Source organism: Ambystoma mexicanum, chromosome 4p, assembly GCF_040938575.1.
Source record: "Ambystoma mexicanum isolate Mex_15411 chromosome 4p, UKY_AmexF1_1, whole genome shotgun sequence".
In the NCBI taxonomy this organism is placed as follows: domain Eukaryota; kingdom Metazoa; phylum Chordata; class Amphibia; order Caudata; family Ambystomatidae; genus Ambystoma; species Ambystoma mexicanum.
In genome coordinates this window covers 1,006,702,018-1,006,729,659 of record NC_090927.1, presented here as the reverse complement: position 1 = coordinate 1,006,729,659, position 27,642 = coordinate 1,006,702,018, and the positions used below count along the sequence as shown (strand labels likewise).

Here is a 27,642-nt window from a genome sequence, read left to right as displayed (position 1 = left end):
GATGCATGTGCTGCTCACCAGACGGTGGTGCGACATCTGTAGGTCTGATGGGTGTGTCCATAAGGGTGCTACAGGCTGTACATGTGCTTCAGGTGAATTTGAGTCAACACCACCAACTGTGCCTTCCATGTATGTGGTCATTGATTTCACCATGGCGTATGGCATATATCCTGTAAGAAACATCTGTGTAGTATTTGTATCTGTCCAACCGGTGCAGTAGGGTGGGTGGAGATGTGGTGGACCACTAATCACTCACACTTCTAGGGATGGTGTCTCGACACATTCATGTAGATGTGCAGATACACTCAGGTGGTAGTCCTCGACCATATTTTTGTGACCGGACATGTGGAGTCAATTTGCTCAGGAAAGGTGTTATGGTGAACCAGTAGTTACATCGGGCATACAGTGACAATGTCAGTAATCGGGGTTGTGACAAATACAAGTTACATCAGTGATTGTAGTTTGGATGATGTTTGTTCAATGTCCATCAACAGATTACAGTAGGGGGGGTGTGGCCAGCGAGCAAGCAATGAGGACATGACTCGTCGGCGCTCCCGCGGCCGCCTGAAAAATCCTGTAATATCCTGCGTTATGAAAAGGTGAAATTGCTAAAAAACAATAAATCCGGGCAGCGGAACACGATAGCAGCACCTAGCCGTGAAAGGGGCCGGATCCATGCCGGAAAACGCAAGATATCGGCATTTGAAACTGTAAGAGCGTATCGCGCGGGCCCAACCAAGATGGCCGCCTCCAGGTCGCGATAAAGTAGAGCGAAGACAAACGTGGGCAGCTGCGAATCTCAACTGTCGGAGCAGATGCGGTACTAAATACCCTCGGAGCAACTGGCCGTTATTCAAACCACACACTTTGCACAGCGGTGGACCATATCCTGTTGCTGTGGCCGAGGGCGAGCGGACTGTGCGATCTTCCCCCAACCCCGGCACGCGACGGGGGAATCGACCCGTGTAACGACGCCACTCCCGGGCAGCGGTGCTTCGGCGTGTCATTCGCTCTTAGGCGGGCGGAGCCCGAGAGATCTGCTCCGGGACACCGCGGAAAGCATCGCCAGTCAAGAGGACCAAACCAGAATGGCGGGAACAGACGTGAAGGGCCTTTGACCCTCCTTCCTCCCCGCCCGATCACTGACATCCCACGGCACCTGGCAACCTGGCGAGGCAGCCTACCACAATCCTGCTGCGGTGCAGCCACCTGGGGAGGAGATAATCGAGAACCTTGTGGAATACTGTTAGGCAGAAACCTGTGCAGTTCCCTTGGGGAACACTGCAAAAGATTTAAGACTACAGGTATAGCAGTAAACCCACTTGGTAGCAGTCTGCACCACACAGATTTACCTGGTAGCTGTGGCTGAGCAGTCAGACTTCCCTCAAGAAGAGTTAGGCAGTATGCAAAGTATACACAATATGTACTCAGACACAATAGCACAAGCAAACACTGACCAGGGCTTGGTTTCAAAAGTATATAGTTATTTATTTATAAAACACACATAAGTTAAAATCACTATAGCAAAATATAGTAAAAACACTTCAAACACAGTTATAATAAAAGCAGTTCCAACCCTTACTCCTATCTAGACAACTCTAAGTTAACACCACATAATTAAAACAGAGGTGAGCGCTTAACGTTAGATGACACTCTAGTAGGTTCCAGAAAGGGGTAAAAAGAAACAGGAATGGGTTAAACACACCAGTCTAAGGTCCAGAACACTTGCAATAGACTCAAAGAAGCACAAAGTCACAGGTGAGCAAAAGTCACTAGGCAGGGCCCACTCTTAGAGTAGCCGGAGCGAAAATGTGCCCAAGATCACACTGTTGTTACGGATTCAAAGTCTTGCAAAGAGTTAGAAAGAGTTTAGAGTGGCTTAAAAAGTTTAGCCAGGGTGTCCCAGGCACTCCCAGGTTCGAAAGCCGGGGGCTAAATCTACCCCGTACAGTCGGTGGCAAGGGAAGCCAGGCGGAACACGGTACCTTAAGTGGAAAGGATCCTCCAGCGGTGGCAGTTGTTCCAGGCAGTGGCAGCAAGGCTCGACGTCGGTCAGGGGAGAAGAAGTTCTCGCTGAAGAGCAGAAGAAGAAGGTCGTTGCACTGCCCGGGAAGAAACCAGCCGCGGAGTCCTCCGGTTAAAGGGTTGTACCGACTTTCGTGGTTGGGGTAAAAGGTGGTGGGGTTCCGGTTGCCGGGGTGCTTGGCACTGGCAAGGCGGCCACGAGATACCTCGAGAAGCGAAAAGAAGGCGAAAACTGGTTGTCCCCACCAGTCAAGGGAAGGAGCCACTCCGTTAAGAGTTCTCCTCGGTCGTCGGGAAAAGTGGTGAGACGGTTCAGCAGGGCTCCACCGGGTGGTGTCGTCGAAGCAGGTCGGCTCAGCTCTTCCCTCGTCGGATTCTTGGTCCTGTGGCGACTTCTGAAGTTCCGGTCCCCAAAGCCCTGCTTTTATGCAGCAAACCCCCATTCACCCAGCCTAGCTGTCACTCAAACATGCTAAGTGGTGAGCCGGCCGGCTCACCACTTGGGCCAATCAGGACGGAGTGCGACTTGAGTTACCAAGGTAACTCAGTCCAGGGTGCCTAAATCCCCCTCCACCCCTCCTAAGTACCCCAGACAGAGTGGCACCACTTTGGAGGGCTTCTGTGGAGAAGCCCGCCAAAAGTGGAACAAAGGGCTCCACTTTGGGTCAGAGTTACAGAGGCGAACGCCAACGCCATTTTAGAATCAAGTTTTGGCAAAAAGTCCCAACCGGAGTTATAATAATAAATATATAAACCGGCGGTATGTTTAAGGCTACCGTAAATAAATAATTAAATGTGTTAGCCTAAAACAATGGGAAATCCCATAGGGAAATATTCGCGGTCGAATATAAAAAGTAGTTTCCACTGCCACCAGCCAAAACTCGATCAGGGGGGACGGAGACGTGCCCCCTCGACTAACAGACCCTGGGGCAATCGAATTGCCCCAGCCAGTACGTCCACAATATGATGGTTTGTACTGGTTCTGTTCAGGATTCAAGACTAGCAAAGTCTTTGGTGACTTTACATGCCCTGGGAGACAGTAGTCAGTCCCAGGGTATGGAGTCTATGTTGGGGAGTCCCTAGGACACCCCTGGGTCACGGCACAGAGGGTGCTGTGTAACCCACATCACAAAAATACATGAGGCCCTATGGAGTAAAAGACCCCATAGCCCATTCAACACAAGGTTTAACCAAGAAAACACACTTCAATATGTCCAAGAGTGAGGGTAAAAGAGTCTCACTCTTGGCAGGAGAAAAAAAAAGAAACCCTAGAAATCCAGCAAAGCTGCTGGGGGACTCACTAGGTAGGGAAATTCAGCCTAAACAGAGAATTCTCCCTAACACTCGCCCCCCCCAGACTAAGGGACAGGAGGATTTAATCCACTCCTGGATGAACCTCATACCTCTAGTCGATGATATACATCCTAGAGAGTCCATCAGCATTTTGATGGTGACACCCTGACCTGTGCTCAATGGTGAAATCAAACCCTTGCAGGCAGATTGACCATCTCAATAGTTTTGGATTTTCCCCTTTCATTTGCATTAACCATCTCAAGGGTTGGTGGTCAGTCTGAATAACAAAAGTAGAACCATACAAGTATGGCCTAAACTTCTTCAGTGCCCACACAATAGCAAAGCATTCTCTTTCGATAGTTGCCCACCTTGTCTCAGGATCCTTCAGTTTTCTACTGATGAAGCAAATGGGGTGCTCCCTACCCTTCTCATCCAGTTGGCTTAGAACTGCACCTATACCTACATTGGAAGCATCAGTTTGTACAATGAAAGGTTGGTGGTAGTCAGGAGCTCTCAAGACTGGAGCTTGGCAAAGAGCTCTCTTCAGTTTTTCAAAGGCCTGATTGCACTCCTCATTCCATTTTACCTTTTTAGGGAATTTGGGAGAGGAGATTACATTCAGTGGAGAAGCTATGGTCCCATAGTTCTCAATGAAATTCCTGTAATATCCAGTGAGGCCTAGAAAAGCTCTCACTTGGGTTTGAGTAGTCGGTGTTGTCCAATTTTGCACAGCTTCAATCTTGCTGGGCAAAGGCCTTATTTCTCCACCTCCTACCTCATGTCCAAGGTAGACCACTTTACTTTGACCAATCTGGCACTTACTGGCTTTGATTGTCAAATGGGCCTGTTCCAGAGCCTGCAACACATGTCCTAGGTGGGTCACATGTTCTTCCCAGGAGTGGCTGAAGACTGCAATGTCATCCAAGTATGCCATGCAGAAGTCTTCCATCCCAGCCAGAACCTGGTTCACCATCCTTTGGAATGTGGCAGGTGCATTTTTTAGTCCAAAAGGCATGACCTTAAACTGGTACAAGCCAACTGGGGTTGAAAATGCAGTTTTCTCCTTGGCATGGTCTGTCAGGGCTATTTGCCAATAGCCTGACGTCAGGTCAAATGTGCTGAGGTACTTGGCTGCACCAAGTTTATCCACCAACTCATCTGTCCTGGGCAAAGGGTGGGCATCAGTCTTGGTGACTGCATTTAGAGCTCTATAGTCCACACAGAATCTCAAGTCTTTGGATCCTGCCTTTGGTACTAACACAACTGGGCTAGACCATGGACTAGTAGAGGGCTCTATTACCCCGAGATCAAGCATCTTCTTGACCTCTCCTTTGATGTGGGTTCTGACATGTTCTGACATTCTGTATCCTCTGCTTTTGACTGGCAGACAGTCACCAGTGAGTATCTCATGCTGACCCCAAGGGGTCAAGCCTGGTGATAGTGAGAACAGGGAGGCAAACTGATTTAACATAGATTTGCACTCCTCTTGTTGCTCAGGTGTCAGGTCTGAAGAGAGATTGACTCCTTCAACTTTTTCATCTAAAGGCACACCTCGGAGGAGATCAGGGAGAGATTCACTCTCTTCTTCCTCTGCAGCTGAAGCTAGAAGCAAGGCTCCTACATCAGGTCTGGAGATGTATGCTTTTAGTCGGTTGGTGTGGAAGACTCTAGGAGCTTCCCTGGGTCTGCCCAGATCCACCAGATAGTTGACCTCTCCAAGTTTTCCCACAATCTTGAAGGGTCCCATCCATTTGTCTTGCAAGGCCCTCTGCCTTGTTGGGAGCATAACTAGAACTAGCTGGTCTTGAGTAAACTCAACCATGTTAGCCTTCTGGTCGTGCCAATGTTTGACCAGAGCTTGACCAGCTTTCAAGTTGTCACTTGCTTCTGCCATCATGTGTGACATTCTCCTCCGGAGACCTATCACATAGTCAGTCACTCTGACTGGCTTGAGGGGAGGAGCACCTTCCAATCCCTCCTTAATCAGGGCCAATGGGCCTCTGACTGGATGGCCATAGAGAAGCTCAAAGGGAGAATAACCTACTCCCTCCTGAGGGACTTCTCTATAAGCAAAGAGAAGGCATGGCAGTAGAAGGTCCCACTTTTTCTTAAGGGGTTCTTCTAAAGCACCTATCATGCTCTTCATGGTTCTGTTAAACCTTTCAACCAACCCGTTTGTCTGAGGGTGGTAAGCGGTTGAGAACTTGTAGGTAACTCCACAGGTTTTCCACATGGCTTTCATGTAGTGGGACATAAAGTTTGACCCCCTGTCAGAGATTACCTCCTTAGGAAACCCAACCCTGGTAAAAATACCAAGGAGGGCCTTAGCCACAGCCGGAGCTGTAACAGTCCTCATAGGAATTGCCTCAGGGTACCTAGTAGCATGGTCTACTACAACAAGGATGAACCTGTTGCCTGAGGAGGTTGGAGGATCAAGGGGACCAACAATGTCAATCCCTACCCTCTCAAATGGGACTCCCACAACTGGGAGAGGCACTAAAGGTGCCACATTCTTGGAACCAACCTTACCAGAAGTCGGGCAGGTATGGCAGCTCTTACAATATCTATCTACTTCAGCCCCCATCTTTGGCCAATAAAAGTAGAGTGAGAGCCTTTCCTTGGTCTTCTTGAAACTCAAGTGACCAGCCAAAGGTATATCATGGGCTAGTTGTAAGAACTGTTGTCTGTTCTCTTGTGGGACTACAAGGCGTTTGTAGTCTCCAGGTTCAGACTCAGTGGGTTCACTGTAGAAGAGGCCATCTTCCCAGTGTAACCTATACTTCCCAGGCTCTTGCCCATCAGCTTGAGAAGCTGCCTGGTGGCGGAGACCTTCCAGAGTTGGACATTCTCTTTGCCCCTTACGAAAAGCTGCCCTGCTAGGCCCACCTTCTGCCAGTAAAGACTGCAGCTCAGGATGGTCCTCAGGGTCCAAATCTCCAATAAGGTTGGGGCCTCCTTCTAGCTCTTCCTCAGAGTCTAGCTCAACCACACAGGGTTGTACCTCCCTCTCAGCCTCAGCTGGAGGTGGAGTTACAGGTGTAACTTTGGACAACCTAGGGGAAGTCCTTGTTGGAAGCACTGGGGTGCTTGCTGCTGGCTTTTTCCTAGGAGTCTTGGGTTGCCCCTTTGCTCCTGATCTGGTAGTTACTGCAGTAAGTTGCTCCAGTGGGAGAGGAGTGATTTCTGTCATCATCTCCTGAGATAACCCTCTCAGGGTTTTCTCTCTTGCAGGTTTTGTGAGTTCCTGTAACCTTTTGCTAGGTGGTCTGGGGGTATGAGATACAACTCCAAGAGCTTTGAGGTCATTACCCAACAGAACCCTACCTGGCACTTCACATTGTACACTGACAGGTATTTTTACAGCCATATCATTACATTGGATGAGAACTGGTAACTGGGGACACATCTGCACAGGCCCACCAGCTAACTTGGTGAGGCATTTGGGTGCCTTAGCAACATCCTCTGCCTTGAAAAATGATTCATCCACCACAGTTATGCTGGCTCCAGTATCCCTAATGGCAGGAGTCTCCTGACCATTCACCTGGACACTGTCCTTATAATACTCTTTAGTATTATCTGGGACAGAGTTATAGACATCTAAATTCTGTTGTTCCCACAACCCCAGAGAGACTAAAGAAACACTAGCTGAGACTCCAGTGGGTTCATCAGCTAGTAATAGAAAGTTTCCACTTGCCATATGTACTTCCTCTTCTGGAGCGAAGGCTAAGGAGGCAAGCTGGACCCCTGAAGGTTTACCCTTACATCTGGGATCTCCTTTCACATGGTCAGTAGCCTTACAAACAAAGCATGAGCCAAAGGCTCGCTGGAATGGAGGCTTGTTCTGACCTCCTTCTGGTCTGGGACCAGGAGGTATACTAGCCTGATTTGGTTTCCCTGGTGGCTTACCCTTATAGTTTTGTTTGGGGCCCTCTTTGGAATTTGTAGTATTAGAATTCTCTTTGGAGTCCTTTTTAGGCTGTTTCTCCCCATCCTTCTTTTGAGTGACCCCAGAATCCTTGTGAGTGGCCCTGTTGGCAACCCACAAGTCAGCAGCCTTAGCTAGTTTCCGGGAATCTAATTCCCTGGAATCAGCCAAGTGTTGTCTGAGCTCAGGAGAGCAGGCATCATAAATAGTCTCCAACATAAACAAATTCTTCATACCTTCATAAGTGTTCACCTTGTAACCCTTAATCCATCCCTCTAAGTTTTTCAAACATTCATTCACCCAGGTAGCCCAAGGGGTACCATCATGCTTTTTGAGGCTCCTAAACCTCTTAAGATACTGGGAAGGGGTCTTCCCAAACCTAGCTATCAAAGCTAGTTTCACACATTCATAGTCCTTCCTATCCTCCTCCCCCATCTCCATTACCACATCAGTTGCAACAGGGGGAAGCCTAGAGAACAACCAGGTGAGTAAGTCATTTCCTGTGATGTTCTGGAGCCCATGATTATATTCAAACAGAGACAACCAATCCAACACATCCAATTTAGGCTCATACATACCAACCAATTCTTTAGGCATCCGGGGTCTTTTAGGACTGGAACTTCTAGAGGAGCCAGAGAGAGAAGCATTCTCAACAGATAATTTCTTCATTTCTAAGTCATACTTGAGCTCCATTTCCCTTAGCCTTAGTTCTTTGTCAGTTTGAGCATTAAGTTTCTTATACTCCAATTCTAGTTTCATTTTCTCCAGTTCAAAGTATTGAGGACTAAATGGGGGACCTGGTAAAGGTCCAGTAGGTACAGCAGGTAGAGCAGGCAGAGGCCTAGGGGGGACAGTCACAACAGCCTCACCCTCCTCTTCTGACTCTTCCTCAGAATCATCAACATTTTGCTCCATGTTAATTTCAGTACTGTCATCTACAGTTACTGGAGTGGTAGGTTCCTCTGAACCATCACCCAGACTTTGGTTAGCTAACAATCTTTCAATCAGCTCCATTTTCTTGCCCTTAGTCAGGAGATCCTTATGTTTACAGAGCACTCTTAAACAATCAGCAGTTTTGGCTGCAAGGGACTCTTGACTATAGCTTTCTATAACTGACATGTTAGAGGATTACTTTTATAGTGCTAAGCTTTGTGGTTAGTTGCACTAAGGTATCTAAAGCACAATAAAATGTATACTCAATACAAATCCCACCGCTGTACACCAGTGTTAGGCAGAAACCTGTGCAGTTCCCTTGGGGAACACTGCAAAAGATTTAAGACTACAGGTATAGCAGTAAACCCACTTGGTAGCAGTCTGCACCACACAGATTTACCTGGTAGCTGTGGCTGAGCAGTCAGACTTCCCTCAAGAAGAGTTAGGCAGTATGCAAAGTATACACAATATGTACTCAGACACAATAGCACAAGCAAACACTGACCAGGGCTTGGTTTCAAAAGTATATAGTTATTTATTTATAAAACACACATAAGTTAAAATCACTCTAGCAAAATATAGTAAAAACACTTCAAACACAGTTATAATAAAAGCAGTTCCAACCCTTACTCCTATCTAGACAACTCTAAGTTAACACCACATAATTAAAACAGAGGTGAGCGCTTAACGTTAGATGACACTCTAGTAGGTTCCAGAAAGGGGTAAAAAGAAACAGGAATGGGTTAAACACACCACTCTAAGGTCCAGAACACTTGCAATAGACTCAAAGAAGCACAAAGTCACAGGTGAGCAAAAGTCACTAGGCAGGGCCCACTCTTAGAGTAGCCGGAGCGAAAATGTGCCCAAGATCACACTGTTGTTACGGATTCAAAGTCTTGCAAAGAGTTAGAAAGAGTTTAGAGTGGCTTAAAAAGTTTAGCCAGGGTGTCCCAGGCACTCCCAGGTTCGAAAGCCGGGGGCTAAATCTACCCCGTACAGTCGGTGGCAAGGGAAGCCAGGCGGAACACGGTACCTTAAGTGGAAAGGATCCTCCAGCGGTGGCAGTTGTTCCAGGCAGTGGCAGCAAGGCTCGACGTCGGTCAGGGGAGAAGAAGTTCTCGCTGAAGAGCAGAAGAAGAAGGTCGTTGCACTGCCCGGGAAGAAACCAGCCGCGGAGTCCTCCGGTTAAAGGGTTGTACCGACTTTCGTGGTTGGGGTAAAAGGTGGTCGGGTTCCGGTTGCCGGGGTGCTTGGCACTGGCAAGGCGGCCACGAGATACCTCGAGAAGCGAAAAGAAGGCGAAAACTGGTTGTCCCCACCAGTCAAGGGAAGGAGCCACTCCGTTAAGAGTTCTCCTCGGTCGTCGGGAAAAGTGGTGAGACGGTTCAGCAGGGCTCCACCGGGTGGTGTCGTCGAAGCAGGTCGGCTCAGCTCTTCCCTCGTCGGATTCTTGGTCCTGTGGCGACTTCTGAAGTTCCAGTCCCCAAAGCCCTGCTTTTATGCAGCAAACCCCCATTCACCCAGCCTAGCTGTCACTCAAACATGCTAAGTGGTGAGCCGGCCGGCTCACCACTTGGGCCAATCAGGACGGAGTGCGACTTGAGTTACCAAGGTAACTCAGTCCAGGGTGCCTAAATCCCCCTCCACCCCTCCTAAGTACCCCAGACAGAGTGGCACCACTTTGGAGGGCTTCTGTGGAGAAGCCCGCCAAAAGTGGAACAAAGGGCTCCACTTTGGGTCAGAGTTACAGAGGCGAACGCCAACGCCATTTTAGAATCAAGTTTTGGCAAAAAGTCCCAACCGGAGTTATAATAATAAATATATAAACCGGCGGTATGTTTAAGGCTACCGTAAATAAATAATTAAATGTGTTAGCCTAAAACAATGGGAAATCCCATAGGGAAATATTCGCGGTCGAATATAAAAAGTAGTTTCCACTGCCACCAGCCAAAACTCGATCAGGGGGGACGGAGACGTGCCCCCTCGACTAACAGACCCTGGGGCAATCGAATTGCCCCAGCCAGTACGTCCACAATATGATGGTTTGTACTGGTTCTGTTCAGGATTCAAGACTAGCAAAGTCTTTGGTGACTTTACATGCCCTGGGAGACAGTAGTCAGTCCCAGGGTATGGAGTCTATGTTGGGGAGTCCCTAGGACACCCCTGGGTCACGGCACAGAGGGTGCTGTGTAACCCACATCACAAAAATACATGAGGCCCTATGGAGTAAAAGACCCCATAGCCCATTCAACACAAGGTTTAACCAAGAAAACACACTTCAATATGTCCAAGAGTGAGGGTAAAAGAGTCTCACTCTTGGCAGGAGAAAAAAAAAGAAACCCCAGAAATCCAGCAAAGCTGCTGGGGGACTCACTAGGTAGGGAAATTCAGCCTAAACAGAGAATTCTCCCTAACAAATACTGAATGGAACCATCTTTGCGATGCGAGGGGAGAACTGAGTAGGCGAGTTGGCCCTCCTTGATACGGAAATACATACGAACGACGTATTTCAAGGTACTAAGGAAGCAAGATAAACGAAGTGATACCCCGAACAACTCATCGGTGAACAGAACCTCAAGGAGACCATTACTGCTTAAGGCTCCTGAGACTATTACACTGTAAGCAAGCTACAAGAGCACGGTAGAGCCCGAGATAAGGTGGGAAAAAACAGCCCCTCCAAACAGGCAACAAGCGAACCACGCAACAAGCGAACCACGCAAAGCAATACCATGGGCAAGGAAAGGAATAAGAAAACCTCGACCCAATACACCATGGACCAATACGCCACGAGCACAACCACGGCACTAAGCACCGAGGACTCGAGGGTAACCCCCTCTCCGCCAAAGGAACCAGAGGAACCACTCTCATTAAAGGACGTGATGGCCGCCATCGAAAACTTGCGCGCCTCGGTGGAGCAGAAGATGGACACCATCTCCACCAAAGTCTCCTTCCTCCGCCACGACCTCCAGAAACTCTCATCCCGGACTGGGGAAACGGAACAACGAATCTCCGGAGTGGAGGATGACCTGAGCAGGGTACACCAACAACTTGCGCAAACGTTGAACCGACTGAAAACCCTGGAGGCCCGAGTCGACGAGGGAGAGGGAAGGTCCCGCTGCAACAACATTCGTATCCTGGGACTACCGGAGCGTGCGGAGGGACCCAGCGTGGAACTCTTCCTGGAGGAATTGCTGACGGATCTCTTTGCACCAAAGACCTTGTAAAAAAAATTCTCGGTGGAGCATGCACACCGCATGCCCACGGGACGCCCGATCCCCAGGGCTCCCCCGAGAACAATCATCGCGAAACTGCTTAATTACCGGGACAGAGACGCCATGCTACAAATGGCCCGTACCAAAGGGTCAATGACATATAACGGAGCAAAAATAGCCTTTTTTCCAGACGACACCCGTGACGTCTAACGGGCCAGGCAATCCTTTGAACACCTAAAGAGGAAACTACGCTCCATGAACGTGAAATACGGACTGCTGTTCCCAGCCCAACTGAAAATCCCGCATGAGGGCAAAACTGTCCATTTCACTGACCCGCAGGAGGCCTGGAGATGGGCAGAAACTCACATTGGGGGGGGACTGGACTGGACCGAATCAAAATTGCAGAAGTAGATCAAGACCCCAACCACGGGGAGAAAGACCTGCACAGCAACCCAGACCGGTGGTCCCAATCGAACCAGACGGAGACCCCAATGAATAACGGATGTTTAAGAAAAAAGAGGTGCAGCGGCCGGACACGTGAACGGGCTGATTTACGGCGTACTCAATGCCCGGTCACTTCTCCCGGCAACAACCTGCAAGGAACACTCCTCCGGGAGTATCATCGATGGCAGATTACCCCCGTCCCCCTGCAACGGATCACATGAACCGCAAGCAGTCACCAGTAACACACCATGCCACCGGCGGCCACCATGCCCCCGACTTAAGACCTGAGACACCAGACCCACACGGGTATAGTAAGTCGGAGGGGTAGTGTGAACAATTCATGTTAAGTTAACCTGGCAACATAGTTTTTAAGCGCCAGTAGAGTTTGGGCGACAGATACTTCATGTTGGGGAGGAGTATGGGGAGGGAGGAAGAGAAGTTATATTATGTTCATCTTTTTCTGGGGAACCATACCAGGCAAACGTCCATAGCGAATTCACCAAACACACAGTGGTCGCCGCCCACGCTCCCACCAAATGCGAACACAATGTTTCTAAGTTCATACACGCCACGCGCCCGCAGAGCACAACACCATAAATCTCTAGACAGTAATGGCTACACAACAACATAGCTACCCCGATTGCCAAAATACACAAGCCTCATCGATGTCTAATGAACGCCATAGGTCTCTTAAGCTCCTCACATGGAATGTGAATGGCATGGGCTCAAGTATAAAACGCCGACTGATCCTACAGTTTCTTAACAGACGCTCCCCTGATGTAGCTCTTCTAACTGAGACCCACTTAGGAGGCTCAAACTGCCAGTTTTTCCGCAGATCCAACTATCGAGCGACGTACCACGCAGGGTATACTATGGGCTCCCGGGGGGTCCTGATCCTCCTGCATAAAGCACTCCCTTTTGAATTATCCACTGTGGTGCAGGATCCCAGTGGCCGTTTTGTGATGATTCAAGGTACACTCTGGGGGGAGACAATGGCTATTCTAGCGATATATTCCCCACTGGGATTGGGGGAGGCTCTCCTGGGGGAGGTGATGGCCCTGATGGCGCAACAACAGACAGAGCTGTGGATCCTGGGAGGGGATTTTAATGATGTTATGTGTAACACACTCGACCGGACCCATATTCGCAACCGAAACCCGTGCCGGCCCACGGGTCTAGCGATCTTTGCATCGGCGCTCGGTCTGAGCGACGTGTGGAGAGAACTACACCCAACAGACCGGGGATTCTCCTTCCACTCGGGAGCACACGCATCCCTATCCAGGTTAGATTATTTTTTCCTCCCAACCCCCGAAGCATATAGGGAAAAGGCGGCAGAGCTCCTCCCCCGCGGCATATCAGATCACTCTCCCTTGGAGGTGACGCTCCACACGGAGCGTCCCCTACCGCCCAAAACATGGAGATTAAATAACTACTACCTGGGCCTCCCTGAATTCTTGGAGCATATTACTGTAAAGTCAGACGAATTCTTCGAAATTAACACAGGCTTGGTGGAGGACCCAGTGACACTTTGGGAAGCACACAAGGCGGTACTTAGAGGGGAGATGACGGCCTGGATATGCAACAAAAGGAGAGAACATCATAGGAAAGTAACTGAGGCGGAGGCTGAGGTAGAAAAGTGGGAAACCAATTACATCGCCGACGCTACCCCAGAAACACAGCGCTCCCTGTTAAAGGCCAGAGCTACCCTGCATAACACAGCGCTGGATAACGTCAGACAGGCACACAGTGAGTCCAAAACCAGAATTTATGAACAGGGAGATAAAGCGGGTAAACTATTGGCATGGCTGGAGCGACGGGAGGAAGGGCACAGACATGTTAGATTAATTACAGATAGCCCAGACAGACCTGCCCAAACAGACCCAGAAATAGCGGAGGCATTTGCCAACTTTTATGCCTCGCTCTACGCCGCTCCAACGGCCCCCACAGACTCATCCCTTCTGGAGGAGATCACGCTCCCGCAGTTGTCGGAACCCCAAAGAGCACATCTGGATAGGGAAATAGATGAAGCCGAGATCGCGGAGGCCATGACCCAACTACAAACGGGGAAAACACCAGGCCCAAATGGCTTCCCAGCCGAGACCTGGAAGAAGTTAGGCACCAACAAGATGGTGGCCCGCCTTCGTGATCTGTTCCTAGCCGCCAAGACGCAGGGCACCCTTCCCCCGGACCTACAAACCGCCAATATCGTGGTCATTCCCAAACAAGGGAAATCTCGTGACCAATGTAAGTCGTACAGACCGATGTCGCTCATTAATAGCGGTAAAATCCTGGCCAAAGTATTGGCAAATAGGCTCCAAACGGTCATAACAGCACTGGTCCATCAAGATCAATGCGGCTTCATGCCGCAAAGATCGACCAGAATGAACCTACGACGTTTACACCTGCTCCTGGAAAGGGCCCCAACCCTTAATACACCACTTGCGTTGCTTGCAATTGATTTTGAGAAAGCGTTCGATTCGGTGGTATGGGCAAGTCTCTGGACAATAATGCAGCGTATGGGCATAGGCGAAACCTTTCTCAGCTGGGTTCAACTTCTATACGAGGCCCCCTTGGCCGCAGTTAGAGTAAACGGTTGGACCTCTAGAACTTTCCCACTGGGCTGAGGCACTCGACGGGGCTGCCCACTGTCCCCCCTTCTCTTCGCCTCCTACAAGTAACTACATGGTCCGGATTCCAATGGCCAAACGGACGGGAGGAAAAACTCTCCCTTTATGCAGACGACCTACTGTTGTATTTGAGCAACCCGGACCATGCATACCCGATCATAGCCCGAATGCTGATGACCTACGGAATTTGAGTGGCCTCGGGGTAAACTGGGGGAAATCAGTCCTCTTCCCGGTTAAAGGCGATGATCTGGCTATTCCCCGGGACACCCCATGTCGAGTGCAGAGGGAAGGTTTTCGTTACCTGGGCATATGGGTCACTGGGACACAATCAAACTATGTGTTGCATAATATACACCCGCTGATCGACTGCTTCGATGGTGACGTACAGCACTGGAGGCTCCTGCCACTAACACTCATGGGGAGAGCGGCCCTATTCAAGATGATGGCACTTCCACATTTCCTCTATGTCCTGCAGAACGCCCCGCTAGCCATACCAAATTCTGAGTTCACCCGGGTAGAGGGCCTCTTAAGGAAACTAATATGGAAGGGGGGCAGCCCCGAATAGCACTAGCCACGCTGCAGCGCTCTGTTTGGGAGGGGGGCATAGAAGGCCCACATCTCAGATCCTACTACTGGGCCAGTCAATTAAATATAGTTAATGACCTCCTCCATGGGGACCCAGAACTCCCACACATCAGAGCGGAATTACCTATTACCCAGGACACCCCACCAATCCGAACACTATACCAAAGCCTACCCAGACCCCCCGCACAAACTACTTCATCCCATATCACGATTGTCTGGAGGCAGGCCCATAGACACATAGGCTGGGAGAACAGGATCACCACGGCACAACCACTATGGGTCAATCATATGCTGACAGAGGTTAAAAAACTGACTACATGGAGCCGATGGGTGAGGGCCGGGATAACAACAATGGGAGATGTTATCGCGGATGGCGCCATCCTTCCGTTTGAAACCCTCCAACAGAAATTTGGAATCTCGGCAGCAGAACAATATCACTATACACAGCTAACACACGCTCTCAGGGGTTACAGGCAAGAACTTGCCGACGCACCAGATTATACACCCCTGGAACGTAACCTACTGCCACAACATATCCCCACCAACTTAACGACTATACTGTATAAGGTTTTGCAAAGGTAGCGGGCGCCCCTCTCTCGAAAGAACAGACTTGATAACCTGTTCAGTGGTTATTAACCACTTGAGAGTTCGCAGCCACTGCTTTTACTCACTGTGCCTTTCACAGATGGGAAATATCCATTTGCATATCAGTCTTTGTCCAGCCCAGGGGCAGTCCAGCAACGAAATGCAATGGCAATTCCAACCTGAACGATAGTACCACCAGCAACCCCATACACGTGTTTCACCCTTGTTGGGGATCATCAGTGAGGTGAAGCTGATGCCTCTCTAAGCACAGTGAGAGGGAGACCACGTCTGGTTGCCCCCAGGAGACCTAGGGTTACCAATCCCAGGTTCCTTGAAAAATAGTTTTGCAAAGGTAGCGGGCGCCCCTCTCTCGAAAGAACAGACTTGATAACCTGTTCAGTGGTTATTAACCACTTGAGAGTTCGCAGCCACTGCTTTTACTCATTGTGGATTTCACAGATGGGAAATATCCATTTGCATATCAGTCTTTGTCCTGCCCAGGGGCAGTCCAGCACCGAAATGCAATGGCAATTCCAACCTGAACGAGAGTACCACCAGCAACCCCATACACGTGTTTCACCCTTGTTGGGGATCATCAGTGAGGTGAAGCTGATGCCTCTCTAAGCACAGTGAGAGGGAGACCATGTCTGGTTGCCCCCAGGAGACCTAGGGTTACCAATCCCAGGTTCCTTGAAAAATAGTTTTGCAAAAGGTAGCGGGCGCCCCTCTCTCGAAAGAACAGACTTGATAACCTGTTCAGTGGTTATTAACCACTTGAGAGTTCGCAGCCACTGCTTTTACTCACTGTGCCTTTCACAGATGGGAAATATCCATTTGCATATCAGTCTTTGTCCTGCCCAGGGGCAGTCCAGCACCGAAATGCAATGGCAATTCCAACCTGAACGAGAGTACCACCAGCAACCCCATACACGTGTTTCACCCTTGTTGGGGATCATCAGTGAGGTGAAGCTGATGCCTCTCTAAGCACAGTGAGAGGGAGACCACATCTGGTTGCCCCCAGGAGACCTAGGGTTACCAATCCCAGGTTCCTTGAAAAATAGTTTTGCAAAGGTAGCGGGCACAGTGAGTAAAAGCAGTGGCTGCGAACTCTCAAGTGGTTAATAACCACTGAACAGGTTATCAGGCCTTGTTCTGTCGAGAGAGGGGCGCCCGCTACCTTTGCAAACTAAATTTCAAGGAACCTGGGATTGGTAACCCTAGGTTTCCTGGGGGCAACCAGACGTGGTCTCCCTCTCACTGTGCTTAGAGAGGCATCAGCTTCACCTCACTGATGATCCCCAACAAGGGTGAAACACGTGTATGGGGTTGCTGGTGGTACTCTCGTTCAGGTTGGAATTGCCATTGCATTTCGGTGCTGGACTGCCCCTGGGCAGGACAAAGACTGATATGCAAATGGATATTTCCCATCTGTAAAAGGCACAGTGAGTAAAAGCAGTGGCTGCGAACTCTCAAGTGGTTAATAACCACTGAACAGGTTATCAGGCCTTGTTCTGTCGAGAGTGGGGCGCCCGCTACCTTTGCAAACTAAATTTCAATGAACCTGGGATTGGTAACCCTAGGTTTCCTGGGGGCAACCAGACGTGGTCTCCCTCTCACTGTGCTTAGAGAGGCATCAGCTTCACCTCACTGATGATCCCCAACAAGGGCGAAACACGTGTATGGGGTTGCTGGTGGTACTCTCGTTCAGGTTGGAATTGCCATTGCATTTCGGTGCTGGACTGCCCCTGGGCAGGACAAAGTCTGATACGCAAATGGATATTTCCCATCTGTAAAAGGCACAGTGAGTAAAAGCAGTGGCTGCGAACTCTCAAGTGGTTAATAACCACTGAACAGGTTATCAGGCCTTGTTCTGTCGAGAGAGGGGCGCCCCCTACCTTTGCAAACTAAATTTCAAGGAACCTGGGATTGGTAACCCTAGGTTTCCTGGGGACAACCAGACATGATCTCCCTCTCACTGTGCTTAGAGAGGCATCAGCTTCACCTCACCGATGATCCCCAACAAGGGTGAAACACGTGTATGGGGTTGCTGGTGGTACTCTCGTTCAGGTTGGAATTGCCATTGCATTTTGGTGCTGGACTGCCCCTGGGCAGGACAAAGACTGATATGCAAATGGATATTTCCCATCTGTAAAAGGCACAGTGAGTAAAAGCAGTGGCTGCGAACTCTCAAGTGGTTAATAACCACTGAACAGGTTATCAGGCCTTGTTCTGTCGAGAGAGGGGCGCCCGCTACCTTTGCAAACTAAATTTCAAGGAAACTGGGATTGGTAACCCTAGGTTTCCTGGGGGCAACCAGACATGGTCTCCCTCTCACTGTGCTTAGAGAGGCATCAGCTTCACCTCACTGATGATCCCCAACAAGGGTGAAACACGTGTATGGGGTTGCTGGTGGTACTCTCGTTCAGGTTGGAATTGCCATTGCATTTCGGTGCTGGACTGCCCCTGGGCAGGACAAAGACTGATCTGCAAATGGCTATTTCCCATCTGTAAAAGGCACAGTGAGTAAAAGCAGTGGCTGCGAACTCTCAAGTGGTTAATAACCACTGAACAGGTTATCAGGCCTTGTTCTGTCGAGAGAGGGGCGCCCGCTACCTTTGCAAACTAAATTTCAAGGGACCTGGGATTGGTAACCCTAGGTTTCCTGGGGGCAACCAGACGTGGTCTCCCTCTCACTGTGCTTAGAGAGGCATCAGCTTCACCTCACTGATGATCCCCAGCAAGGGTGAAACACGTGTATGGGGTTGCTGGTGGTACTCTCGTTCAGGTTGGAATTGCCATTGCATTTTGGTGCTGGACTGCCCCTGGGCAGGACAAAGACTGATATGCAAATGGATATTTCCCATCTGTAAAAGGCACAGTGAGTAAAAGCAGTGGCTGCGAACTCTCAAGTGGTTAATAACTACTGAACAGGTTATCAGGCCTTGATCTGTCGAGAGAGGGGCGACCGCTACCTTTGCAAACTAAATTTCAAGGAACCTGGGATTGGTAACCCTAGGTTTCCTGGGGGCAACCAGACGTGGTCTCCCTCTCACTGTGCTTAGAGAGGCATCAGCTTCACCTCACTGATGATCCCCAACAAGGGTGAAACACGTGTATGGGGTTGCTGGTGGTACTCTCGTTCAGGTTGGAATTGCCATTGCATTTCGGTGCTGGACTGCCCCTGGGCAGGACAAAGACTGATATGCAAATGGATATTTCCCATCTGTAAAAGGCACAGTGAGTAAAAGCAGTGGCTGCGAACTCTCAAGTGGTTAATAACCACTGAACAGGTTATCAGGCCTTGTTCTGTCGAGAGAGGGGCGCCCGCTACCTTTGCAAACTATACTTTATAAGGCCATCAATGCATTTGCTACTCCGGAACTGACCAGCCTCAAAACTAGATGGGAGCGGGATATTGGGGATATTGTCCCTGAGGACTGGATTCAGGTCCTCATGCACCCTCGCGAAATCGCAATAGACTCCAAAATAAGACTGGTACAGCTCAAAATACTTCAGAGGGTATACTACCCCCGCGTGGCCCTTTTCGGTTGGGGAAGGGCAGCAGACCCCAATTGCCTGAGATGCCGGGGGGAGGAGGGCACTTTTTTTCATCTCCTCTGGGACTGCCCCAAGATCAGAGACTTCTGGACACAATGCTCACAAGTACTTACAAGAATGCTGGGTCGCACAATAACACTAGAACCCGCAAAAATGCTACTGTGCGCTCCGGATGAAAGCGCCTCGAACAAATGGGAGGGTATATTTCTCTCCACAGCAATTGGCCTGATAAAGCGGGACATAGCACAGAAATGGGGTGCAACGGAATGCCCAACAGTCGACCAATGGGTCAACGAAATGGATATCTGCGCGACAAAAGAACACAGAATATACACAGCACGGGGGTGCCCTGCAAAAGCTACTAAGATCTGGGGAAAGTGGGAAGAACGTGAAATCTGAGAACTATTGGTGGGCAATGGCGGGAGCACTGGGGTCTTATCTTGAACATTACAGGCGACATACTACTGGAGGTGATGCATGGAGTGACAAACATGAACAGACCAAGGAATCAATCCGGGATGGGGGGGTGCAAGGGGGGAGAGGGGGAAACTGTTGATATGTTGTATGAATGTGTTTAAATCCCCAATAAAATATGTTTATTAAAACAGGTTACAGTAGGGTGTTGTGGTTGCACACTGGAGGTGGTGACAGTACTAGGGGAATTTGTTGAGTATTGAGCTGTGTACTGGCATGCGTTGGATTTTTCATTTGGGCACAGGGCTGAGTTCTTGTGGGCTGCAGTCCCAGAAGAACTCTGCCTGTTGTGGCCCAGTCCAGACCCACGGTCCAGCCCTCACTGCATTGTCCTTGCCTGTGCGTCCAGCTCATGTGCTTAGTTGTGACTCACATTCAACTCTGGCTAGTTGGTCAGGATTGATGGCAGAGTGTGTCATCGTCTACACCTCACGGTGCACATCAGGGTCTTCCCTGGGACCCATGCCATGTGCAGGGACCCACACAGCCCACGGCTTTGGGTCTCACTTCAGTGTCAATCTATCTTCATGGCAATGGAGCAGTGCATGCACTGGGGGCACACAAGCCTGGTGTGTGGCGGTTGCCTTCCTGCCTTCCTGTTGCACACATACAGGTGCAGGTGGGGCATCTGCATACTGCACCACACAACCGCTAAGTGGGGTGGACAGTTCTCATCCACCGGTGTGCTCAGACTGGTGTGTGATGATGGTGACAGCCATGTGACATTAATATGGTTTGGACTGGTGCCCTATTTTTAGGTTCAAGGGGATGCATGGGTGCTGTGATGTGCAGTTTTGTGGTGCAGCTTGTGTGTGCTGGTCCTTTGACGGGGATGTGTGGGTGTGGGGTTATGTGTGGTGATTGGTGGCAGTACAGGGGTTAGGTTGCTTGGGTGTAGGAGCACTTTGCATGTGGGTGGCTCTGTTTCGTGGGTGTACAGGGGGTGGGAATAGTGAGTTCACTTTGCATATAGCGGGCAATGTTTCTTGGATGTACAGGAGGTGGGAATAGTGGGTGTAGGTGCACTTTGCATGTGGCGGGCAGTTTCGTAGGTGTACAGGGGGTGTGAATATTGGGTGTAGGTTCCCTTTGCATGTGTGTGGCTCTGTTTCGTGGTCCTAGGGGGAGTGGAAATTGTGGATGTAGGTGTGCTTTGCATGCGGGTGACATAGTTTGGTGGGTGTACAGGGAGTAGGAATGGTGGGTGTAGGTGCACGCTGCATTTGGGGTGTGCAGATTTATTTCATTCATGGGGTTGTTGATGGTTGGTATGGGCAATTTCTGTAAATCGCCTATTCGTGTGATGCATTTGCGCCGTGCAATCCTAGCACATGCGTCAAACATTTGGCACAGGATTTGCACGTTTTTCTGTAAATCAGGCCCTATACCTATAATACTCTATTGCTAAATGTTAAGTTTAGAGACAAAGATTCTGGCATATATCATGGAATATGGGGAACTTCCTCTTCTGTCTCCAATTCCGTGCATACAGAATGTCGTTTTGGGGATTACCATGCCCAGATACTGCAGAACATAAGGTAATGCCATTTTAATACATTTTCTTATAAAATGTTAAACAACGCTACAACACTTGAGTTGCATAATCCTCGACTAAAGAGGTGTACATATACCCTTTTTATTTTTTCTGCAGTAATTTTAAACCCCTGGCCACAATATGAATCTTGGAAAAAAATGTGACTGCACCATATACTAAATTGGTAAATCACTCAATAGTATTATCCCTCAAACTATTTAGAATACTATCTTTTTTTAATGTTTTATTACAGCAGGTACTTAAGACAAAATTAGGAATGTTTGGATCTCGAGTGATTCCTTCCATAGTTTCTTTACATTTTTGTTATCTGCTTCTTTATCACATAAAATTCCATTTTACGTTTGCAATTACAATGAGTGAGGGTGTTGCTTGCTTGTTCTAAATATTTGTTCATGTGAAAGAGGGTATGATCTAGGACAGGTGTCTGCAATCTTTGGCTCTGCGGATGTTTTAGACTTCAACTCCCAGCAACCCTAGCCGCAATAGTCAATGGTGAGGGATCAAGGGATTTATAGTGCAGCACATCTGGAGAGCCGCAGGTTACAGATCCCTGATCTACAGCTTCTATTTTAATAAATAATGAAACAAAAATACCAATTCCAGTTCTGTGGAATGCCGTAATATATGAAACACCATCATTTTCTGTTTCCTTTCTATTACAGGAGACGATCACTGATTCAACTCTCAGTGGGAAGCACGCACTGGGGCCACACTGTCAAATTATAATCTGTGAAACTAAACAAAATCTGAAGTTTTGAAAATCTTTTTGGGAACAATTTATATACCAACTGTCTAAAGAATATGTAATGTATGTAAATTGGGCAGGTTACCTAGCAGAGAATGCTTTTCTTGGGGGGGAATCATGTATCTGCTGTTTTGTTAATTTCAACAGTGTTTTAATTGCAACCTACCACATAAATATATCTGCACATATAGTCACAATTCGATGCATTCACTATACACAGGGTGTAAAAATGCTCCCACCAAAAAATAGAAAACAAATGACGCATAGGAGGAGCCTGCCCTTGCATGCACACACAACTCCATAATTATAATCAAATCAGCATCAGAGAAAGGGGCTCCATTAAGAATGTGTGACCTGAGGGGGAACTTTTAAGGTAAAAATAAGTAAATTGAAGTGTTTGAAGAATAGGTGCATAGAAGTATAGATTACAAAATGATATACAAGATAAACATTTTAGGATTAAGATATATTTGTATTCGCCCAAAATATATCCAATAACCTTTTCACTCCCATAAAAAAGAATTGTACCACAAATTTAAAAAAGGCTTAAACACTCCCACTTCGAAACATTATCTAGAGCCCAGAGTACAAGAAAGATCTGCCCTTGTTTTAAACATCTAAGAACTATTGTACTGGTCTATGACATTTAGGTGTTAACATTAAGAAATGTCTGCAAAGTAGATGAACAATGTGAATCTGAAAGCAATGCAAAACTAACCATGCAGACAACAAATGGGTAAAATGTCATGTGCAACATGGTGTATTCATAATCTATACTAAGGGAACCCAATCAGAGATAGCGCGGCGTTTAAATTGTGTTAATGTACTAATGGATATCAAATGCTGGATCGTGTATGGCAGGTCTGGTTTAATTCTCATTTAAAAAATAAAAAGTCCTATTTGAACGTTGGCAATTCACACAACTGACGCTGTATATGTCAACATTTAAAGGCACGTGCTGCTTTACCTGCACGTGATTGCTTCGTTGGTGTCGTTTGTAGGGCAATAAAACCCACAACAATCCCATATAAAGAGGTAAACATGACCACTTGGTGAAAGCTGGCATGGGCGAATAAAAGCATGGCCTCGTTCTTCAGAGTGTCGACGTTTAAACAAATAAAATGTGGGGTTTTACCATACGTTTAACACGAGATGTTTTGGGGCAATGCATAAAAAAACGAATTAACATGGGCCGTAATGGGGAAGCCGTTGAATAATTTAGCTTTTGCCGAAGAAAGAAAAGAAAATGAGCAGCCTGACCTTTCCCCCAGTGCCTGACATTTGACCTTTACCATGATGATCCTGCATATAAATCTACGATGGCTGTCGATAAAGGCCCGTGCTGCTGGTTCCTGACTTATGATTTATCCATCAATACCTTTGACATGACACTAATACTGAGTTTAACTGCTGCAATCTGTATGGGTTCTGGTTGTCGCAGGTTTTATCCCCACAGCTGTCAACTGTTCAAAATTAGAACGCTCAAATTAAAATGCCCGTTTGACTCTAACGTTCCGTTAAACTGCTTCGCACTGAATTAATACATTGCAGAATCAAAACATTTAAATTATAATTTTTTGACAAAACAGGATTGTGAAATAAAGGTCGGTCCCTTCACGTGATGGACACTTGTAAACTGGGCAATCCTTCCAGTACTAACTCGTCATTTTTCTAAAGCCAACAAAATAAGGACATAATATATAATAATGTTATAAACAAATGCTCTATCCAAAGCCTTCGGGGGGAAATATTATAAAAAAAATGTTAAACTTATATTAATGTTTGAATCCACTTACCCTGGGTTAGGTTGAACCCTTGGGGCAAAATGATCTCGAAGGGTCGCTGAACGCCACACTCAGCTATATGGAAATAAAGCGGTGCAACCCGATTTCACAGCTCATCTCGGGTGGCTGTGCACGGATGTTATTTCAGCTGTGGCATGGCCTGTGCATGGTCACATGCTGTCATAGCACTGCCGGGAACCGCTTAACCTGTATAGGAAGCCTCACACCAGGCGGTATCGGGTTTGCCCTGACGCCAAACATTGCTATTCGTGGTGCCATTGCATTTGTCGTGCTGGGCGCTATTAATAGGGCTCTGGAGCCCATCTCCCGATAGACAGCAGAGGGTGGGGGAGGGCTGATATTGATGACGAGCCGAGATGTTGGATGGTGGTGCTTTATGAAAGGGTATTCAAGGCTTAAGTGCGTGCCTTGTTATTACGGAGTTGGGGTGAGGCTGCTGCGAGTGCGCTACACAATAAGAGAGGGTGGGGGCGGGGGGCATTACAAATACAGGCTATAGGAGAATTCCCATTACTTAGTGCCCGAGGGTAAGACTATCTGGGCATTATCCCCCTGTTGAGTGCTACTGAGATGCTCTGACCAGGCGCGAGGCTGGAGTGTACAATTGTCTCATAAGGGGTACGGGTACTATATACTGCACGCGCACTGAACACGGCTGGGGGAAGGGGACCAGGGTGGCCGTCGGGCTCAAGCTCCTGCGGGTGCGGCACTGCAGCTGCTCTCTGCAGAGGCGGGGCGACAAACAGAGGGGTCTTTCCAGAGTATGCCTGGCCCTGGAAGTAACAGCGGGAGAGGAGGGGTAGAAGCGCTCCCCAAAGGGACCAGGGAAGCGGACCAATGAGACGAAGGGGTGGTGAACGCACCAATGGGGGACGGGCTAGTGGAGCTCGATGGCCAATCAGCAACAAAGCGGCACGAGGCATAGCTGAGATGCGTGGTGGCGCACAGCGTCTACTGCACGGGTCTCCGGTCATGGTTTGAGTAAACGTTTTTACCTGGCCGTGTGGTGACTGTGATGTAACTGAAACTGTTCAATACCCGGCTACATCCTTCGATCATAGCCTGAACTAAGTTTTCTGCATCCACTTTGTAGTTATTATAGATAACGAATCTCGGAGTGCGGGTGCTGACATGTGGCGACACCTCCCTGAAATGATTGAGGTTGTGAACAACCACCGTTGTAAAACCATTGGGGTTTGTAACAGCTTCAGCACGACCTTTCCCCTGACAAAATGGGGCCGTTTGTGAAGGGACTTGCTGACCTTCGGAAAACGACATAAACAGGACACAATACAGAAGATGAGCAAGCCCTGTGGTGGCACTCTCAGTTTAAAGTTGAATCCATGCTCGTCTCCATTTTTTTTAAAAACACACCCTTTCCGTGTTGTCAACATTCATTTTAAACACAGCATATTCTCGAAATCAAGGAGTCCTCTAACAATTTCAACACCCTGCTTAAAATTGTATTGCCTGCATAAGACAACCAGAAATCTCTGTGAATTGCCCTCAGTTGCGTTGGGCTCACCCCTTGTGCCCCTCCGACCTTAGTCTGGCTACTTTCTCTGTTCTGTCTACAGTGCTGGGTCTGCACAGCACACACAAAGGACCACAATCAATGCTGCGCACGAAGAGCATACATGCCAACCCTCCCGCCTAAAATAATTATAACCCCAGTGCGATCCTATGGGAAAATGAGTTTTTCTGCTGATTGCTGTGGTGAATTCTCCCTATCAGCGGCTCCTGAATGTTGGCATGTCTGGAAGAGCTGTTAAATTCCCCCTGTTGCCAAGAGCAGCCCCTCCAATCAGAATGTAGCACACAAAACCGCTAATGATGGGTCATTAGTGACTTAATGGTTTAGTGGCTACATTCTGATGGGGGGGGAGGTGCAGTGGGGTGTGGTAGTTGCTGTGCACAAAATATTCTCTGCAGGAGTGCTTCTGATGTCACACTTTGCCCTTTTATAGGCGACCCCCCCACTTTTGTCTGTGGCCCCCTCTGTGCCCCTCCTAAATTTGATTCCTGGAGATGCCACTGATTGCCCTAGTTGGCTTCACATCACAGAGTTGTTTTACACAAGCACCTTCGGAATAGAATGTGCACGTGTGCATGCATTACACTGTTTCGGGCTTATGCACTGCATTACACTGTTTCAGGCTTACGCAGTGCAGCCATTACTGTGGAGAATAGGCAGAAAGAGGGGCTTTGAAATGCTTATTGCCCCTTTCCAATGAGCTGTGACTTTTCAGGGAGAGGGGCCATTATCACTCTCCAGTTCACAGGTGTCTGCCCCAGCCCAATAATAAAAGATAAGACATCAAAGAAACAGACTTGGGGAATGATCAGAGGCCTTGTTATTTCAAAGCCCTCATTAGTGCCAACCTGCAGTATGCACAAACATGCAGCCCTTTTGTTAGTATTTCAAGGAGGCAGACCTCTGTGTTTTACATATCAAAAAAGCATGATTGTCCTCCTTTTTATGGGTGGGGGAGGGGCACAAAGCAAATTAAGTGCCACCACAGTGCTGAATTACTTTCCTTTTGTTTTCAGTAGTGCCTTTCTTAGGTGTTATTCTTTAGGAAATTGGCATTGCAAAAGGACATTTCTTGTGGAAAGACCACATATTGCTCTAATTAACTAGCCACTTTGTATCTGCTTCCAAGACAATGAAAGTGAGTAAAACAATAAAGTTCCCTTTCAAAGATTAGTTTATATCCATGACTTTTTCTAGCTAGCATGCAAAAAAAGGGTTTGCCTTCATGTGGGTATCTAATGTTCTAAACATCTGGCATAGCAGCAAGCTGGAAGTTCGTGACAAAGAATCTCTATACCAGGTGATCTTTTTACAGTTCTTTTAGATTGGGGATCATGTTTATTATGGACTTGTTGGCACAAACTCCCAGGTATGCCAGAGGGCCACTAAGAGTTTGCAGACTCTCGGAAGGCCCAACACTTTCCACAGGACAAACAGAGGACTTAGTCAAACAGTAAGTTGAAACTGCGTTTTATTACAAATAAAACCAACAGGGATCAGCACAAGGACAGAAGACATCTGTGGACATCTCAACTTCCCCTGGCTCACAGGCCAGTTTTGTACCCTAATGACATCAGAGTGACACTACAACCTGGGCCCTTATCCAGAAAACCTACCGACATCTGGGATTGGCTGTCAGAAGCCTAATCACCTATATGGTCGCCTATATATGTTATTGTACTGGCTCTCCCATGTCAGGTCACTGGCCTGGTCCATCCCCAAATAACTAACAATGTTGCAGTGTGAGGGTCTTACCATTGATTCTTGCCAGTTGCTACCCACCCCTAGGATAATAAACTGTGATTGGCTAGAGCTGACATCCCCAGGCTTGGTATCCGCAAAGGTTCTCAGCTCTTGGTGTACCTTTTCAAGGTAATAATAATGACTATGTGTCTGCATTGTAACTTGTGTGTATCACCTTAGTCTATGAGAGTGCTCTTTTGCTCAGTGCAATACTTGTCTCAAATTGTAGCATCTTTGTTGCAAGCTTCTGTCTGGTAGCATGAGATTGGCTCCCTTTCTCAGCACTGGTTGCTGTCCATTGTGTGTGTTGGCTTGGTCACGTGTTCGGAGACCATGATTTGGAGCTGTGCAACTCTGAATTATGAGGAATTATTCGCATTTACTGCAGCTGGGGCTACTGTTGTTCAGGGAATGGAATGACATCTGTATCTGGTGACCTTGGCAGCAGGTCCTATCTCACATGTTTTGCTCTTGTTCAGCCTGAATTCAGCTCAGCTTGATCCTCGCTGAGAGGCCTGTGGCCTGCTGTAATTTTCCTAAACCATAATGCGGCTTCTACAATTTTTGTGCTATTCTATATTCTCCATACATTAATCACA

At 48.2% G+C, this 27,642-nt stretch overlaps 1 protein-coding gene across 1 annotated transcript in view; it reads right to left on the bottom strand.

Annotated features, from left to right (window-relative positions):
* LIN28B (lin-28 homolog B) overlaps positions 1-24,302 on the bottom strand; it is a 982,932-nt gene extending 958,630 nt beyond the window's left edge. The window contains exon 1 of the mRNA XM_069606591.1: positions 23,758-24,302. The gene's annotated coding sequence lies outside the window, so the exon portion shown is untranslated. The remainder of the gene's footprint in view (positions 1-23,757) is intronic.
* Between the last annotated feature and the right edge of the window lie 3,340 nt (positions 24,303-27,642).